Source organism: Colossoma macropomum, unplaced genomic scaffold, assembly GCF_904425465.1.
Source record: "Colossoma macropomum unplaced genomic scaffold, Colossoma_macropomum, whole genome shotgun sequence".
NCBI lineage: Eukaryota > Metazoa > Chordata > Actinopteri > Characiformes > Serrasalmidae > Colossoma > Colossoma macropomum.
Genome location: NW_023494791.1, coordinates 9,708,908 through 9,729,191, shown reverse-complemented (window position 1 = coordinate 9,729,191; position 20,284 = coordinate 9,708,908).

Below are 20,284 nucleotides of genomic sequence, written 5' to 3'. Positions count from 1 at the left end.
GTCTGAGGCCGTTGAAGGCAACGCATATTGAGTGGTAGTGGTGTTTCGACATGGTAAAGGGGAGAAAAACAAACAGTGGAAAATAAGAAATTCAAGTGGCAATCAAGACATCAGTTATGCAAATACTTTGGAATCTATGCTTGATGTGAGTTTTACAGGAATATACCCCAGTCGAGTATGATGTTCCAACCAGGGCTTAGAAAGAGAATTAGAAAACAAATTTGCCCTGAGAACAACCAGTATTTTGACATTTCCATTCTTGTGTTCCAACCCCAACACAATGTTCCTAAACCAGAGAGAACAAAATTTAAAAAGTTACTTCCACTCCTTTCACATGGGCTGCATACAGGCCTAACGTAATTAATTAGTAAGTTTGGAAAGCTGTCAGACCCAGCAGTTGTGTTTGTATTGTTAAGAATATGTTCACACACATATGATGTGAAATGATACTGTTAGTGAATCCACAACCAGGTCACCCACAATCATTTTCCCTGAGGTTGTTATGATGGCAGCATTGCACTTATTAGGCTATCTATGCTTTCATAACCAACAAACAACAAACAAGCATGATTGTCTGTGTAATTTATAGTCCATGGATGTTTATGTTGTTTTCATGTTGTGTAAGCTCAATTTACTTGGTTTATCCATGATCTGTGTAATAACGGTAGCTGTAGCTGACTTCATTCGCTAATATCAGCTGTCGAGATAATAAGTCGAGCAAACATAAGTGAGATGAAACAGAGATGTTTGGGCGTTTGGAGGTGAGACAAATTCTTTTTAGGCTGGCTGTACATGGTGAAACTTTCATGCAACTAGTTGCATGCTGTGAGTTGCATGCAACAAAAATTTTGTGCAACTTGACAGTTAGACAAAGCAATTAAAAAACAATCAAAATTGCATGCAATGCACTCAGTCACTCCACACCTCAGGCTAATTAGCAGCTTATATTTATCTATGCACTGTATCATTCTTGCTAAGTCTCCAGGTTTTATTTACGTATTTGCAGCACATTTGTATATTTTTTCCAGCTGTCATTGACAGTTTCTTCCCTTATATTCATGTATCTGTCTATCTGTGGATTTCTACAATATATTTGACTTTCAAATCTGTTGTGTGTATGTTAAAACTTTGAAAAATCATTTGTAAGTAGACATTATGGTTGTACTTGATTCATTCATTCACCCTGTTCTAGAAGCACTGCAAATGCACTGAAGAGTGTGTCTCGGTCTCCTTTTCTGTAATAGTTTTCATCCTTTGAATCCCCTAAAAATTTGATCTTTGAGATGGGATGGGATGGGATGGGTGTGGGGTAAAAGGGGTTGTATAATAACGTTTCTTGATTGTCCTTTTGTGTATGTTTTCCCAAAAAACTAATAAAAAATAAATCATGAAATTCATTTTGATTGGCTGTTCCATGAAACATGTTCCATGAAGTTGAGGTGTTTGCAACCGCTGTAGCTGAGTTTCAAGTGACTTGCTGGATGCTTTGCATTATTCAACTCAAGTACAATTTAGTTTAATGTAGGTTTCAAGGAACTAAAGTTGTGTCAAGGTTTCACTGCGTAAAATCAGCCTTAAAATCTTGGCAAGGGGTGATGAAAAAATAACATTATTGACTGTTAACAGACATTTGAAATGAATGTTTCTGTTCCAGAACAACAAACATCATTTACATTTTTAAATTTTACTCAAATGGCATTCTATTATACGCATCCATGTGTAGCCTGTACAAAGTTGCAATACATTATGCACTGTAATTTAAAAAAACTATGTTATCCCTCTTTGGGAACAGAATAAAATGTGTGTGCAGTTTGATTTTATGTGTCTATCTACTGTATTCTTTTCCCATTTTTGTGCTTTTGTAACAAACAGTGCAGGGTAATTGCCCTGAGTTGTTTGCGTTCTGAGAGCCAGACTAAATCATGCATGGTGACCATGTTTGCAGTGGGCAGGGGGTACTAAAGGGCAGTCCACAGCTGACAGGACATGGTGCTTCCTAATTCTGAGCCCCCAATTGAGAAGGAATGCGTGAAGACAGCAGTGCAGTACTGTCCCACCACGGCTATAGAGGCCAGCATACAGTACAGTCCGATATGCTCTGTGCTCCCATTACTGAAGCCTCACAGACCACTATTGTTCTCTTACAGACACACACATCGCACTTCTGCAGCCTTCACTAGACATGGCACCCATACTATGCAATGCAAAGTGGAGTGTTCCGGTATAAATTACTGGTGGAAGGGCCAAAGTGACAGTATATGTATGTGCATGCAGACACATTGTATGCTGCATCCTGTGAGAAACCTTCTCAAACAAACTGGGAGCTACTGTATATACAAGTATGTAGACCACCTGTCAAAGAATTGGGAACATTAAGCTTTTAAAATGTTTTAATATAGTGTTTTGCTTTGCTTCTCAATCATTTAAAATACAGTACTGTGCAAAATTTAAAGAAAAGGAAACAGACAAAAAAGAAGAAATTTTGCTAATTAAACAAAGAAACTGCTGGGATTCTCAGGACAATGGACCGTCCACCCCAGAGTCCAACTTTAACATCACTGAATGTTCGGGATTATGTGGCTCATGAGAAGCAGAAAGTGCAACCAACTTCTAAGACTGAACTTTGGAGGAGTGGAAAAAAATCCCTGCAGATTTCTTTAAAAAACTAAAAGCAAGTCTCTTGAAAAGAATGGAAGCTATAATAAAGGCAAAATGTGGACACATTGACCCCTTAAAATCGGGTGGAATTATTTTAAGTGTGTAATAAAACTTGCCATGTAAGGGATTTAATACTGGAAAATTTGATATTATATTTTAGTTGTTGAGGCTTCTGTGTAATTTTCTGTTAAATATATGTTTTCCGTTCTTTTACCTGATGAAAAATGAATAACTTATACTTAATGGTCATTTTGACTAGATAGGGTGGTCTCTGACCTTTGCACAGTACTGTATGAAAGACAAATCATGCTCATTAAACCAAGAGGTCAACACTCATCAGCATTCAAAGCTTTCAGGGGTTTAACCCTTAAAAGTTGCACATTGAAACAAGTGGTGGAATTGTCAGAATTCTGCATCGCAATACCACATTTGTGCATCTAGAAGTAGAAAGTAGAAGTTGAAAGTCTCCCTTTGCTACCAGCCTCTACCCTTCTGGGAAGGCTTTATACTAGATGTTGGCACATTGCTGTGAGGATTTAGTTGCATTTAGACAGAAAATCATTAGTGAGGTCACATACTGATGTGGGATGATTTCACTGCTTCACAGCCCAATGCTGGGTGATCTTAGGCTCATACTCAGCAACTCCAGATCCCATTCTATTGAGCAATGCTTTTCTATGGAGCTTATACAACAGTGCATTACATTTTGATGAAAAGTATTTTGTGATGCAGACATTGGGACCCCTGGTTCCTATCAACCCCACTGTAAAGAAATCAGAGACAGTATGTTTCTGTACAATCAACCATTTTACATGAAAACACTTTAAATAACTTTGTTTACATCTCATTGATTGAATAGCGCAGAAATTTAAAAAAATTGTGAAATTCCCCTTTGAATGCAAAAGAATGTCCAAAACATTAGATGGGCTTTGTATGTGCATGTTGGAATATTCTGTAAGCTGCATTATGAGAGAAAGTTGCTGAAGTGAACAGAGAGCTGGCGCACATGAGAGGAAAATAACAGCCAGCCCACCCTGCCCCCCGCCCCCCCCACCCCACACATACCATAACTGACCCACACCTCTACTTTCAGAAAGGCCTCAGCTCCATTATGTGAGGGATGGGGGTAGGCCCAGTGTTGGGGAGCGGGGTGTATTGTACAGGAGATGGACGTGTGTAGGGATCATTGCATAACCCTAAGGCTCCATTCTAAAGCTTTTTTTCTCAAACCATCACATTATCCCCCCCAACCACCATGGCTGTCATTCCATATTCTAAACAGCAGCCTTTCAAGTCCCAGCGATTGAGAACAGGGTTAGAGAAACATGGAGGACTGTTTGAATTTCCCCACACAGTTCCGGCCCCAACCCACACAAACAGAGCCCGAGAGAGAGAGAGTGAGGGAGAGCGAGGCAGACAGAGAGAAAGAGTGAGAGAGAAGCAGCGATGGCTAAATATAGATACAGCAGTCAGCTCTAATTCACTGATATTATAAAACACACAATTATGGACAGACACATACACATATGAACATGTGCTCGCACGCAGACACACACACACACACACACACACACACACACACACACACACACACACACACACACACACACACTGCGTTCACTCAGTTGGTTTCACTTATTAAACCAAATGAAGTGAGATTATATTTCCAAAGCTGGCGGGAACAGATGGCTTTTATTATTCGCTGGTAGACGCTGGAACGATATGGAGAAGAACAGAAAAACACAGCAGAGGAAAGAAAATGGTGGGGAGAAAAAAAAACTTTTCTTTTGAATTGTGATCAGGGAAATAGAGTAGTGTGCAAAAGTAAGAGACCACTTGCAGGGAGATTTTTCCACACCTCCAAAGTTCAGTCTTAGAAGTTGGCTGCATTTTCTCACAATCCATGTAAATGCAATCACATTCGATGAAGGTCTGGACTCTGGCTTGGTTTCAGCTAATTACACATCATTGTCATCATCCAGTGTTTAATTCAGGGGAACATTCACTTCCTTCTCAAACTCCAGAGCTGTTCACAAATGCAGCCATAGACTATAATGTTATGAGAAAGAAAGAGAGGTAGAGAAAGAGTGCAAGAGAGTGTACGCGTGTGCAAGAGAGTGTGAGAGAGTGTGCACGCATGCAAGAAAGAGTGTATGAAATTTCTGTAAAAGTCTTTTTTTATGATTTGTAAGACACGTAATGCAGGTAATGTTGATGTGTAGATCCTCACATGTGTGGTGTTCAGGTCTGTGGGACCTGTTTTCAATGTTTAGCAAAAGAAAAAATAATGTGATTTATTATTATTTCAACCTCAAATTCCTTGTCCTTTGCTCATTTTCTATGAAGAACATATAAAATAACACATTTCAGTGACTTCACCCCCTACACATTTATATTACACATGTGGTGTTGGGTGAACCCAGGGGAATAAAAGTGTGGAGGTGCTGTGTCCTTCGCTCTGTTCTCCTCCTACATGGCCTGCTGTTAGTGTGTGTGTGTGTGTGTCTGTGTGTGTGTGTATATGTAATTGTATATGTGTGTGTGTGAGAGTGGACAACATGGACAGGCTGCTGACTGGCTACAGCTGCTAAAGGAGAACCGTGCGCTGACCTCTTGTGATATTTTAAACATCTGGTATTTTTACATAACTTTTTATGGCTGCATTGATTAAAAAAGGTTAAATTTGGAAATTTAACAGGTCCATGAAAACATCTGGGTAAAGATGCTTAGCCAACCCCCCCTGCTCTGGGGATGTCAGTCCATTGTTCTGAGAACACTTGCAGCTTCTTTGTTTAATTTGCAAATTTTCTTTTTTTTAATCTGTTCCCTTTTCTCAGTAAGGGCTTCTTGTGCAAGTGTGAAGAACTCAAACACTTAAAAGAAAAGGTTTACACAATGTAATTGATCCTTACATGCTTAAAAAGATGCTTGTTCAAGGGAGCATTAGTAAAGAAAATGGTTCTATATAGAACCATGAACACTTAAAGAACCCTGTACATGATTAAAGGGTTCTTTGCATCATGAAATCATTCTTCAGAATGATGGAGTTGCTCCATCAACGCTCCAATGTGCTGTGTATTGTTCTATACAGAAACCTTTTGAAAGGGTTTTGTGTAGCACCAAAAAGGGTTCTTCTATAGTTTCAAGCTTGAAATTGTGACTGTAGAAGAACCCTTTTTGGTGCTTTATCGAGACCCTTTCTAAAAGGTTCTATATAGAACCATATACAGCACATACTTTATCAATCTGAAGAACACTTAATGATGCAAGGAACACTTTAATCATGTTTAGGGTTCTTTGAGTGTTCATGGTTCTATATAGAGCCATTTTCTTTACTAAACAACACTTGAAGAACCATGTTTTTAAAGGGTGTAACAGTTGCGTAGAGTTCTCGGGAAGAACTGATTAGGAACTTCTATTTTAAGAGTGTAGTTCACAATGAAGATAAAAGTGCTTTGGGAAATATGACCTTGATAGTGTATTAAGATCAAGTTTAGAAACACCTTGCACAATTAAAAACACCTTAAACATAAAAGCGATTGACTCCAGTTCCTTTGACACTTTAATAAGTAACAGGAGCAGCAGAGCTCTTATCTCCACAGTGTTTGACTGCGATCTAAAACGTCAGTTAGCAGACAAGGCCAGCAGAGTTAATGGGTTTGCATACAGCCAGACCCGTCCAACCTGTGGAACTCCATGATTTCCTTGCACAAACACCAACCCTGGTTCCTGAGGAAGCTCTCTAATTGCTGTATTGTTCCTTTCTACTTTACCCAACTGGGAAAAGCGGTTCATTTTTTCCTTCACTTCAACTGCTTTTGCTCAGCAAGCCAGCTCTTATGGATGACAGTCAGGGATTTAGTAGCCGTCTGGGGAAACGCTGGGAATTTATGAGGAATTTATGAGTGTGAGTGGGTTTATGTGTGATGGGAGTGTGTACTGTACACACACTGAGGTGTGAGTGGGAATATATGGAGGTGTGTGAGATATATGAGGTGATGTTATGTAACTGGAGTGTAAATCGCATGGCTGTTTTTATGATGGAGTGTGTTAAGGGAGCATGAACAGAGCGCGTGTGCACCACACTGTTTCATGCAAGTCTCAAGCACGAGAGTTAATGTGTTTGGATTTATATATAGCAGCAGTGGGTGGTGGGGACATGTCTGGATCTGCATGTAAGTGTATGTACACAAGCATAGGCACACACTGCATACATATCTACACTGTCTGTCAAAAGGCTGGGGATACTTAGCATGTTATAATGTTCTAAATGAACATGAGCATGTTTTCTTAGTTTCAAATATGAAAGACTAGCTACAGGAAAATAATCACACATGTAAGTATTTGTGACGGTGCTATCTTGTAAATAATGTCAAACTTTACACATATTTATCCCTTTGTTTTGATGTAAACACTCATCAGCATTCCAACCTTTCAGATGTTTATCCCTTTTTCACATTATGCATTTTTTTCCTAAATAACATTGATGGAATACACGGTTAAAAATGAGAGTTCAGCTCAAATCAAAATGATAGAGTAACTGATTACATGGCTTTTCTTGAGTTGACTCAATTTCATGACACAAAAGTTCACACAACTCAAACTTAGTTGAGTCAAAAGTGCTCTTAATTTTTTTTCGTTCTAAATAAACTTGTTTTTTTTTCTATACTCAACTTCCCCATCAGCCAGGACTCTTTCCATCACACAATCCTGCTAGACATTTATCCTCTTGGGTATGTACATATGGATGGCTATGGCATTACTGGGGCTCAAACTCACAACCTCCTGTTGGGCTGATGGCTTAGTCCACTGCACCGCTCGGGAACACATGAAGCAACTCAGATTTTGTGTCTACAAATGTTTAATACAGTGGAGAAAATATGTGTTGTTTTAACTTTACAACAGGGCATTTTCTCCTGTGGGGTTGTCTAATAAGTCATCCCAACATCAGGAGATTGTGAGTTTGAATACCACAGCTGTCCATTTCTGGATGCTCAAAAGGAAGATATGCCAGATGGGACTGTGTGACAGAAGGAGCGCCAGCTAGTGGGGAAACTGAGTAAAAAACACAAGTTCAGTTTTGTTTATCTAACTGAGATGCAGACGGAGAAACAGTAACTGGAAGAATTTTGACTCAGCTAAGATGTTTGAGTTGGGTGAACTCAGGTGTCCTCAAGTTGAGTCAACTCAAGAAAAGCCATGTAATCAGTTACTCTATCATTTTGAGTTCAGCAGACTTCTCATTTTTTTACAGTGTACATTCAGATGGAAACTGGAAGCGAACTGGATATTTGTCTTCATAGGCGAGCATGCAGGGTGACGTTTCTAGAAGTTTTTCTTTGAAAGTTTAAATGCTATTTTTTATTGTTGAAACTGTGCACATTTTTTTATATGAAAAAATCTGCTGTTCTGCATCTTTGTGGAAAGGTGTGAATTGTTTTTACAACAAGACATTCTCACTCCTCCCCTTTTACCCCTCATTGCTCACTAGCAGCCCAACATTTTACACACAGAGAGTCAAAAGTGTCCTAGTTACACTACATGACTAAAAGAATGTGGACATGTGTTTCAGTCACACTCATTGCTAACAGGTGCATAAAGGTAGACAGGTGCGAGACCATAGCCATGCAATCTCCAAAAACAAACATTGGCAGTAGGATAAGTCATACTGAAGAGCTCAGTGACATTAATATATGAAATGTATATGAAATCTCTACCCTGCTAGATCTGCTCTGTTCAACTTTGAGTGCTATTATTGCGAAATAGAAGCATCTTAGAGCAACAGAATCTCATCAACAAAGCAGCAGACCATGCAGGGCTGCCGAGTGCTGAAGCGGGTAGCATGTAAACATGACATATCCTCTATTGCATCACTCGCTGCAGAATTCAAACTGCCTCTGGAGGCAACATCCGTACAAAAAATGTGCGTCAGGAGCTTCATGACATGGGTTTCCATGGCTGAGCTGCTTCACACAAGGCTAAGAACACTATGTGCAATGCCAAGTGTCGGCTGGAGTGGTGTAAAGCACACTGCTACTGGAATCTGGAACAGTGGAAACTCTGGCATGATGAATCGTGCTTCACAATTTGGCAGTCTGATGGATGAATATGGTTTTGGCAAATGCCAGGAGAACATTTTATTTTGTTTGATTTAAGCAGCAGAGGATGTGTTCTTGCAAATAACGTGTTCAGTGATCTACGGTATGTATCCTTGGCTTGTTCCTGTGACCACATGACAGCCATGATGTTTTTCGTGATGACACACTCCTTCTCTCATCTTCTACTGCTTAAATATTCCCAAAGAGCCAGCAAATAGCTGGTTAATGTTAACAAGCTGTTTGCATGTCTGTTTTTGCTGAATTGAAAAGTCACAGAGGGAACATTTAAAAAAGGTAAGTTGGGCAGTGGATTGTGTTTGTGCACAATACAGTGCTTATACAGTTCTATGCAAAAGTTTGTGTGTCCCTGATCAAATGAAATGTTTTGTTGATTTTCAAAGTGAAACTAAGCAAACACATCTTGCACTGAGAACATTTTAATGCACTCTTTGTGCATATCTTGGCACATCTTACATTTTTGTTTTTCCTTTATTCAATATGGTAACATTCTGCAAATAGACAGTAATTATGCAATTAAATGTGCAAAGGTGGGCTCTCTGTAGAGCATTGTGCACTAATTGTGAAATCATTAACTAGAATTTGCATAAAAATTGCCATATTTAAGTTCACTGTAGATGATATGTGAACTTAGAAAACCAACAAAACAAGTCAACTGAGTCTATTGCGCAATTGTAACTTGTTGCACTGCATCTGTCTTGGTTATAAAGCACTCCTCCATACATGTTCAGTCAAGCACCAGCTGTTTCAGACATATAGCAATGAGAGCGCCATTACTGTGCTAATTGTGAAATCGTGAACTAAAATTTGCAGTCAAACGCCATATTTAAGTTCCCTGTAGGTGATGTGTGAACTTAGAAAACCAACAAAACAAGTCAACTGAGTCTAATGCACTGTTGTAACTTGTTGCACTGCATCTGTCTTGAAGTTGTACAGCACACCTCCATACATGTTCAGTCAAGCATGGGCTATTTCAGCCATACACCAATGAGAGCGCCATTACTTTCAGCATAGCTGAATGTGCTGGGGTTGGAGCAGAGAACGTCACCATGGGTCAGCTACTTCACAAGACACCCCCCCTTTAGAGTCGTCATTAGTGAGGAAATGGGGCCACCTGCATGCACCTCTTGCTTGCCCGCACCTCAGTCTCTCCATCCCCCATCATCACCCCTCCATCTCTCCCCTTCTTCCACCGTGCAAACAATCAGCTCATGGCTCTGAGGCTTCCGCCTGTAATTGGGGCTGGGCTTGCTGCTGATTGTGATTGATGGAAGAGCCCAGCAGGGCCTAAGGTGGCTCGCTTTCATCTCCTCTCCTTCCTTCTCTCCTTTCTGGCTTGTTCCTTCATTCCTAGTGTGTTAAGGTGGTGTATGTAAGCTGGCAGGTATGTGGATGGAAGTGCATGTACGCTTCAGCTGGCAACTGTCGTCACACGGCTCTCTGCGTGCTAGCGGCGGGTTAACCGATACCGTGTTAGCTTAGAGCCATTTCAAGAGTTTGTGTGTGCAAACTGATGACAGGAAGGTCCGGTCACTTTAACAATGCTTAGCATTCTTTAAAAAAAACCATATACCCCTAAAAGAGTGTTCTTTAAGGGTCTTTTAGGGAAGATAATGGATACAGTCGTGTGCGAAGGTTTGAACACCCCCATCAAATGACATGTTCTGTTGAGTTTCTAAGTAAAAATAAGTTCACAATACAGATGCTATGGAAATGTGATGTTGATAGTGTTTTAAGCTCAAGTTTAGAAACACACTGCAGTCTTAAAAACACCTTAAACATAAAAGCAATGCCTTTAAAACTTTGACTGCAATAGCGAACGTCCAAAATGTATCAGAACATATCTGAAATGCCAAAAAAGAACAGAAAGTTGTGATTAGTAAAAGCTGTTTGACCTGTTTTGAATTGAAAACAGAATGAAAACAAAGTCAAATTTATGTTTCATCTTATGCACTTCATTATATTTTGTGTGTATACATTTACCACATCCTTGCAGACCCATAGCATTGAGTTGTTGTTTCACAGTGGAAGGATGGACAGAAACACCTGTGGATGTTTTCAGATCTGAAGCAGCCTGATTTTCTCCTCTCACTCAAAGATGAAAGCATTAAGTGCTGTTTATCTGATATTGACAGTTCTGGTGGTCTACCAGGTCTTGCATGACTGTTAGGAATCCCATTTTCTCAGTATATTTTAAGCATTTTTGAACTCCAGTTTCTCTTATTTTCCTTTGACTTTCTCTATGAAAGTAGAATATCTTGAATAACCACCTTCGACTGAACATTAAATAAATAAAAAGTGGTCTCTGACTTTTGCACAGTACTGTATATATACCACTACTGTATATATTCACCCTCCAATCCGGCTCCATCCTGTATCCACCATGCCACCATGACTCAACAAACCAGACCAGCAAGATAAATCACCAGCATGTAACATGGGCCCTGACCACAGCGCACACACATACGGCACGCACTCTGAAACACATTACTCACCTGCAAGATAAGCAAATGCACCACAGACCACAAATGACTTAACTGCTGAACAAACTCAGATGACCTTACCCAAAACCACTCAAATGAACTTTATTATTTATGTTAAAGTGTAGATCTGAGCCACGACAGGAATTCGCAAGTTTCAGTTCTGCTTATTGCATAGAATTTTTTTCACTGCCCACTACCTCCTTGTTTTCAGGTGTTGCGTAACGCCTACGACAGCAACATTATTTGAGAGTCAAATATGAGATATTGAGAGATATGAGATATTGTCTTTCAGAGCAGACCAGACGGTAACCATTGTTATTTTTTAAAACATAAATGTAACATTAATAGCTGACAGATAAATATGCGCATTGTCTGCATAGCAGTGTCAGGAGTGCTTATTTAGCAACGACGTGACAAGGTCTCTCTATCTCTGCCGCTCTATATTTAGCTGGCTCTTTTGTCATCGCTCAGTGTTGTCATACACACAGAGGAACTTTAGCATGCTAGCTATGTTCCCTTTGCGGTGAGGCTACGTGCCGAATGTGACGACTCTATCTGAGCAGCGCGGGCTCTGTTAGCTCAGGAGGGGCCAGCATAAATCAGCGGGAGATTTCACCAACATGCAGATATGATTCAGCCATAAAACAAAAACAAGGGAGTGTGGGAGTGTGGGAGACATCAGAGCACCGACTCCTCGATAAGACCTAGCGAGGGTCTGAGCGAGCACGAATGCATTAACTAGGGTATGTTATGATTCAGCTCAACAAAGTTTTTAATATGATTTTATCAAACATATTAGCTTTCATACGTGTTCCTCTTTTTTCGCCATTGACTCCTTGTTTAAAAAATGTGTAGAAGCAAAACACCTACAGGGGAAAATCACTAGCAGCCTTATGACTATAAGCTATTTATGTCAATTTGAGAGGAAATATAGCAGATTCAAGAAATCAGCTATCCACAAAGAAATAACAACTACTTTTTTTTGAATTGAAAAACGTCTCTAACAGCCATTTTTACTGTATCAAATCGTATATACATGCTCACACTGACATTCAAATCAAAGGAATGTACAGCTTTTTCTAGAAGATTCTATAATATCAAATATCTGAAATTAAAATTGACCTGTTTTACCTTCTTAGTTTTGTTTAGGTTATATTAAGGACAATTGATCCCATCATAAAATTGAAAAGAAAAATCTTGTTTTCCCATAATCTTTAAAGAAGCATACACTCTTAGCAAAGATGGTCCTATATAGTACTGAAAAAAGGCTGTTTGACTCACAACAATAGCTTTAATGACATATATTTTTTAGAAAAGTTCTTTAAAGGACCATATACAATTCGTTTTCCATCATAGAGAAGAATGTGTTGGCCATGAAATGAACCATCTATGAATTCACATGGTTCTTTGAGTGTTCATGGTTCTACATTAAACCATTGCTTTTACTAAAGATCCGGTAAAGAACTATTTTCTTAAGAGTGAGTGAATTTTGCACTCCTCAAAAATGTATTTGGATGCTGTTTGAGTGGTGTTGGAAACTAGGAAATACCAATTTTATGACTTGTGAATGGCACTTTAACAGCTTTAGCAAACTCATATTTACTGGTGGGATTCTAAATGATGCACAGATTTCCCAAGCGTGACATATAAAGCAAGCTTTCAGCATTTCAGTCAGTGATAATGGTAAATTGGTGGTGAATGCAGAAGAATATCCTTGATGCACTTCTATATGTTTTTCAAAACAAATCACCTTTATTGTCAAAGCATATTTACACAGGTGAGAAGGTGAGTGAAAATCTTAGGTGCGTAGCCCCCTTGCAGAACTTAAATACGAAAAATATAAGAGAGAAAAAATATATACACACATTAGATTCTAAATATATATACATATACATATGCACAATATACATATTAATGTACACCACATTTTGATTTTAATTTAGTAAAGAAAGTAACGAAAAAACAGGACACCTCTAGGCCTCCATGTAGTCAGTGTATCGTACAACAAGACAGTGATGAACTTAAGTGAAATCTCACCACCATCATCAAGACAAATTGCTCAGCTAGCTTAGAGCCCCTCCCTGATATCATATTTCACTGAATAGTGAAGGAAAATACTGTAGCATACACCACTATCAAAAGAGATACAGCTTTCACACGAGCCATGGTGCTTTATTGTCCAGCTGTTGTTGGCCACAGCTATGCTATACAAGCTTTGCTCTAACAGTTCAATCCCCAGCTAAGTTTATGTCTGCCTCTCTCACCCATCAGAGCTAGACTGAGTCTGAGCTCTTCCTGCTCTACACACATATCTTCCGGCAAAAACTAGCCCTCCTTCACAATAATTCCTTAGCAGAATAATCCCAGAAATAAATGCTGAAGAACAATTAACCCATAACTAGATGTCAAAAGCATTTTTTGAATATGTTATAATACATTATGACTTTTCATTATAATTGATGTTGAAGGGTAACACAGTTTCACCTATTTACAAAATTTCTGCCTACTCCAGTTGTTGGGATCATTTAGATTAGCTTGATGGGAATTGTTCCATACTAGAGAAGCTTACCTACTCAAACTTAATAGCTTGTTTGAAATTGACGTCAAGTCTCTGTGTTGCTGCAGCACAAACGGCAGATGAAGGGCAAGAAGTGATTTTCTACAATGGAATCACTATCACAGGCTCTCAAAATGCCTATGATTTGCATTATTTAAGGTTGTCTAACAGTCAATTATTTAACAGTTGTCTAAGTCAATCTAACAGTGAAACCACTATGAGCTTTCAATGAGTGCTGACTTTGATGTTCATGAGGGGGACAAGTGCAAGAAATTGACTGAAAAATGCCAGCAAAATGGCTTTTCACAGTCTATCTGTGAGTGTGCACTGCTGGTAGATTTAGAACAATATCTACAAGCAACACCACTAACACTTACGTTGGGGTTAACAGTTACGCAACAGACAAGCGAATGTAAATATGTTACCCTGCTATGCCAGCGTCTTGTTCAGATGTTCCTGTTCCACCTTAAATGGTGGAGCAGTTACAGTCTGGCATCAGGCATCATGAAAATAACAGCTGCACCATTTAAGTCTAAAAATATACTGTGAGACGTCCAAATATGCTGTGATTGTCTGTTTAGACGATATTGAGAGAGAAAGGTATAAACAGAAAGTCACCTCCAACTTATGTTGTGGTTTTCTGTTTATACTTTTCGTTCCACCAAGGTATGAGCTTGCCTTCATTACATCAAATGAATACTTCACTTTTCACTTCCTGCCCTCCATCTGGATTTCATGAGTCATCAGAATCACATGACTGCAAACAACCATTGCAAAGGGGTTGCAATGTCTACAATAATATAGCCATTTCATGTACTATCTAAAACAGCCAGTGAATCTATAGGTGTCTTCTGAGTTTTTATTGATTGTAATGTTGGTTATGGTAAAATTGTGGTAAATCTAGAAAAGAAATGGTGGCTATTTTACATTTCAACATCCTGCATGTACCTCTTCACCATGAATGGATTTTAAAAAATCTGTTTCAGGTCAACAGCTTATCTCAAAACTATTGTAAAACACTCTCTCTGGCCTCAGGCAGTGCATGTATAACCATTTCATGTAATAACTTTCTGCGAGGGATCTTGTTTAGAGGCTTTAGATGTTCTATCACCACCACTGTGGACAATTCTGACTGTGCAAGTCGTTTCTAGTATTGAACATTTCACATCAAACGACTTGGTGGAATTCCTCTTTAAGTGGAAAGGAGGTCTAGTTTCATATCGCTTTATGGGCTGTTTGCAGAAATGGACGATTGGGTCAGTCGTTCTCTGACTAACTGTGTTTCTGCAGAGTTGACAGTGGCCTGGCATGGCATGTGGTTTTGTGAGTAAGAAGTAATGCAAATGTAAGGCAGACAGCAATTCTGAGGCCTAAGATGTGTTTACAGCGCTGTAGCACATGACCAGCACAGTTCTACTGAAAGCAGGGGCTGAATCCTCACTGACATTTCCAGATGCTTTTTGGCTTCTCAGCTTGTTTGGAAGAACTTGGACTGAAGTAGTGACTCAAACTCATTTGTTCCACATCACAATTAAATAAACGCTCATTAGCCCGAAAGAGCAGCGCCAAACGAAGCAAGAGCAGGAAGTGATGTTGTTAACATTACTGTGAAGTATGATATCATATGATAACAAAGCTGGTCTTATTTTAGGGAGGTGAGGGTTCTGTAGAGCTCTGATTTAATGTGATACAATCAAAGGAGACCATTTAGAAGAGTCTTGAAGAGAAGAGATTGAGTTTTTCCTTTTATGACAAAGATATTGCATAAACACATTGCATAATACATTAACGCTGCAGGCGACTTTTACAAGTGTGTCTGTTTCCATGCTCCGCTCTCTGAGCCACTAGCTACCACCACTGACTGCTTCTGGGAATATATCCCACACAGAGAGAGCTGGAAAATCCCTTTAGACTCTTCTAATGCAAGCACACCCTCTTCTAAGGAATCCCTGTTTGCACTGTGTGAACACATGGGCTTCAGCTGAATGAGGAAGGAGAGAGGCAGGGAGAAAAGTCTTGTAATTATAGTAATTAAAAGGACCAGATTACAAGTAAAGACAACTGTCTTCATGTGTGACTCACTCTCTGTTGGTGTTCTTTTCTCTGTCCTTTTTATTTTTTTTTTTCGGTGCCTCCTCAGTCAATGGGCAGGCGTGCTGTCGGAGTACGAGGCTTGTTTGTATCCACAGTGGAAGTTAGCATTAGGCTAGGCAAAGCATACAGCTGTTTTCAGACTGAGTGGAGCATTGTGGGGCCTACAGTGCCACTTAGTACAGTTGTGGCAAAGGCCTGTGATGACAGAGGCTTAAACACTGTGATTAACTGTAAACACAGCTTCTTTATAAACACACAAACTTGTCTTTATACAATGTCAGGGCTTGGCACATATACGTATATATATATATATATATATATATATATATATATATATATATATATAGCCATACAATTTTTTGCATTAAATGCAATTCCGAAGGCGTCGCTCCATTGAACAGTGCATTTTTTTCTTCAATAACAGTGATGCAACATATTTCGATATGAAAATGTGTATGATTTACAAAACCATAAGTGAGCTGGACTTTTGTCTTGTGTTTGAATGCTATTTATTATGGTAGCAGTTGTGTATGACTGTTTGATTTGAGGAAAGCTGCAGCTATGGTGTCCATTTTATCTCAGCACGGCCATATTTGTGGAGTTGTTTTCACTGCAGGGGGTTCTCACCTCTCCCCTTTCACTCCTCATTGCTCACTAACAGCTCAACACACAGACAGCCAACAGTGTCCTAGATAATCCAATAACGGAATTAGGAGAAAATATATTGTTAGACTACATACATACATCATCTAAACCGCTTATCCTCCTGGGTCACGGTGGGCTGCTGGAGCCTATCCCAGCTGTCAGTGGGCGGAAGGCAAGATACACCCTGGACAGGTCACCAGTCCATCACAGGGCAGACAGACAGACATACACATTCACACCCAGGGGCAACTTTAGCATGTCCAATTGGCTTGACTGCACGTCTTTGGACCGTGAGAGGAAACCCACGCAGACACGGGGAGAACATGCAAACTCCACACAGAAATGCCCCCGGTCGCCCGGCCGGGAATCAAACCCAGGCCCTTCTTGCTGTGAGGCGACAGCGCTTCTCACTGCACCACCGTGCCGCCCTTGTCAGACTAAATGAATTCAAAATATCTGAAAAATTATATCTGATTTACATTTTACCAGCAGAATGGCCACTAGGGGGCCTACAGAAAGAGATTAAGACTAACTCTAAACCTACCCTAACCTTAAAGGAATAGTTTATTCATCGTATTCCTTGTTTACCTAGTTTTTCACTTATCCCTGATGTAGTCAATTGACCACAACATGTTTGGAGCCCAAATTTTATGGTGGGCTATAAAAAAAAAAATTCACTGCAATGGGCAGCTATTTCAGCCAACACCCAGGTTTGTGTTCACAAATATTGTGTTCAGTTTTAAAATTCACAGTAAGTCCTAAACCACCTGGATGTGGTTTGAGTGGGTTGAAAGAAGTCTTGGTGATGTATTTTTACAGAAACAATTTGGGCTATTAGGATGACTATTGAGTTCTAATGTTTGTTAGCAATGTTAGTCTCATTTTTTCACTTCTAAACTGAAGAAGCAATATTTGGACTCCATTTGGGGTAAGTGGATTATTATGTACATTTTATTGATATAGTATGTTAACCCCTTATGCTTGTTATTCAGTAACTACAAGAACTTTAATGTAAACTGGCTGAGCTATGCTTAGATTATAGAAATATGTAATATAATTTTGGACCCACTGGTGGGCCCTGGCCTTAAAGGGGTTAACTGTTTCTCTGCTTTCCTGCAAAGTCTGGACATTCCTGTCCCTGAAAATGTATTAAAACAATCACATAACTCACACTGACAGGGTGAACTAGTGGGCTCATAATGACTCTAGCAAGGAGTCTTCTGGAAAAGAAGATGACATTAAATAAGGGAGGGCTCCTGCTTGCTGCCAGGCAATGACACAAAAGGGGGCCAAGAATACATTAAACACCTGTTTATGGGATTTACTGGTCCATGACTGTCAGTGCATAAATAGCTTAGTAAGTAAAGGTGTAAATAAGCTATTTTTAGATCTCCCACTCCTATCAAAACACTTAAATTCATGGCTAATGTCCTATCAAAGCTCATAAGAAGGTTTTCAGGTCAGGTATACTGCCAGCTTCATTTGCTCTGGTGTTATAAAGGTTTATTACTTGGCACAGTTTGATAATGTGCATGCATTCCACACGTAATATGCCTGAATGACCTACAAACCTACAAAACGTTGTGTACAAGTGGTTTACGTCAGAGAGTGTTATCATGAAATCTGAGTTTGCATCTTTTGTGTCTATGTACTTCAGACAGGGATTTCTCAGCCTTTGTATCAAAAAAGAATCTGCACGAAAAGAGCGTTCAGATGAGGTCTGAGTGAAAATAAATAAATTTAATGAAGCATGCGGAGAAATGAGCCATTAAATATTATGTATTTGGGAAGGTAGTAGGGGGAGTACTAAGGAGAGCAATTATTATTGATTCAACATTACTGATCCAGATTTCCAGTTGCAATAAATGGGGCATTGGATTGTTCCTGGGAGCTGCTTTTGAATGGAAAAAATCATTTGAGGCATTATGGAGAAATGAGCCTTCATATAATATATGCTGGTAGCGAATGCCTACACAAATAGTTTTAACTTTTATTTGACTTTCTTTCCATACCATTACACAAAAGCAGCTCTCCAAACAATTTAAGGCCGGATTTGAGCCCAAGGCTAATTTTCAAATGAGTCCATGACAGCTGAGTAGACACATTTGGGTTGAATTAATGGGCGTGTCTCCATGGCTTTGGTTCAGCAACAATGTAAGAACACCAAAATTGCTCATTCGTTCATTGTAGATGACAGATACCTGGGTTTTGACCCGGTGTTCACACCGGTCTTGGCAAGGTGAGCAAGGCGCCGTGGCGACTGACCTCACATTCCCACTGACACTAAGTACAGGCCGTGGAGGAAAATAAGAACCTTTGCCGTGAACCGAAATATGAGCTGTCATTGGTGGGCGCTAGAGTGACATGGTTTGTGATTGGCTGGCTGGCAGGCTATAATTTCATGGTGCAAACGTACAAAAGCATGCATAAAGAGTGACAAATCACCATAGCATCCATCAGGAACCAGCTGCTGATCTGAGGTCTGGTCTCTCCAAAACCAAAATGACCCTCGACCGTTCTGACGTCTTCAGCTGCGCAGACCCTAGATCAGTTTCAGGCATGTTTTGGTGCCCAAAATTACACATTTTGTTGATTTTCTAAATGAGAATAAGTTAACACGTCATCTACAGACAGCATACATAATTTGATGCTTAGTTAATTGAAGCCAGTGCAAAAGCTAAAGCACATTTGAATGTGTTAAAACTCAGCAAATAAGATGAAATTATGCACTACAATTTGCACAAAATTTGCTCTTCTTAAAAGAATATACAAGAGGGTCTCCATCATAAAGAAGAATGGAATAAGCATTTATGTATTCAAAGTTGTCAAGTTGTCATAGTTCTACATTGTCATAAGAAAAAGACTGGACACCCCTGATCAAATTACAGTTCAGTACCGTTTAGTTCAAACTTTTGCATAGATAGATAGATAGATAGATAGACAGCTTTACTTTTGTTTTTTTTTTAGTAGACTGAACAAATTCTAAACAATATAGAATAAAGACCTTATAGTCGACAGAGACTACACTAAAGAAAGAAATATTCATTTTTCATGCTTGTCCCAGTCCAGTAAAGGGTATCTCTCCTTCTTTGTGTGCTAGCTAAGTCATTTTGTTCTGCTTAAGCCCAGAAATACATCCAGATGTGTGCTGGGGTGAGAGTGTGTGTATGAGTCTGTATGAGACAGACTTACTGAGACAGTGAAGAGCGAGGGAGAGTTATGACTCACTCTGAACTGAGACACAGCAGAGTAATTAGAGTCAGAGAACAGCTTTAGACTTGCAGCTCTACTTACTGTGAATATCTGAATAGGACTTCATGGCAATTCTTTTCCCATAAAACACATCTTAGATCATTATTGATGCCAATCCTGACAAGAATCTGACAGTTTGCCCTTCTATTTGCCTGTGATGCCATATACTTTCTTGAGAATCTTAAAGCCAGTACAACCAGATTGAATGGTGGTCTATTGCTCCAGAGAACGCAGTTCCAGTGCTCTACAGCCCAATGAAGGTCTTACACCCCTCTAGCTGATGTTTGGCCTCAGGCATGATGACCTTAGGGTCATGCTCCAGGGCATCTTATTCTATTGATCAATGCTGTTCTATGGAAGTTAAACTGTAAACAGAATGGATGTCTAGGTACTTTTGAACATATAATGTAGCATTTTAGAAACATGTTGTTACAGTAATGATAGGTATGATGGTAGATTCTGACAATGTATGCAACAAT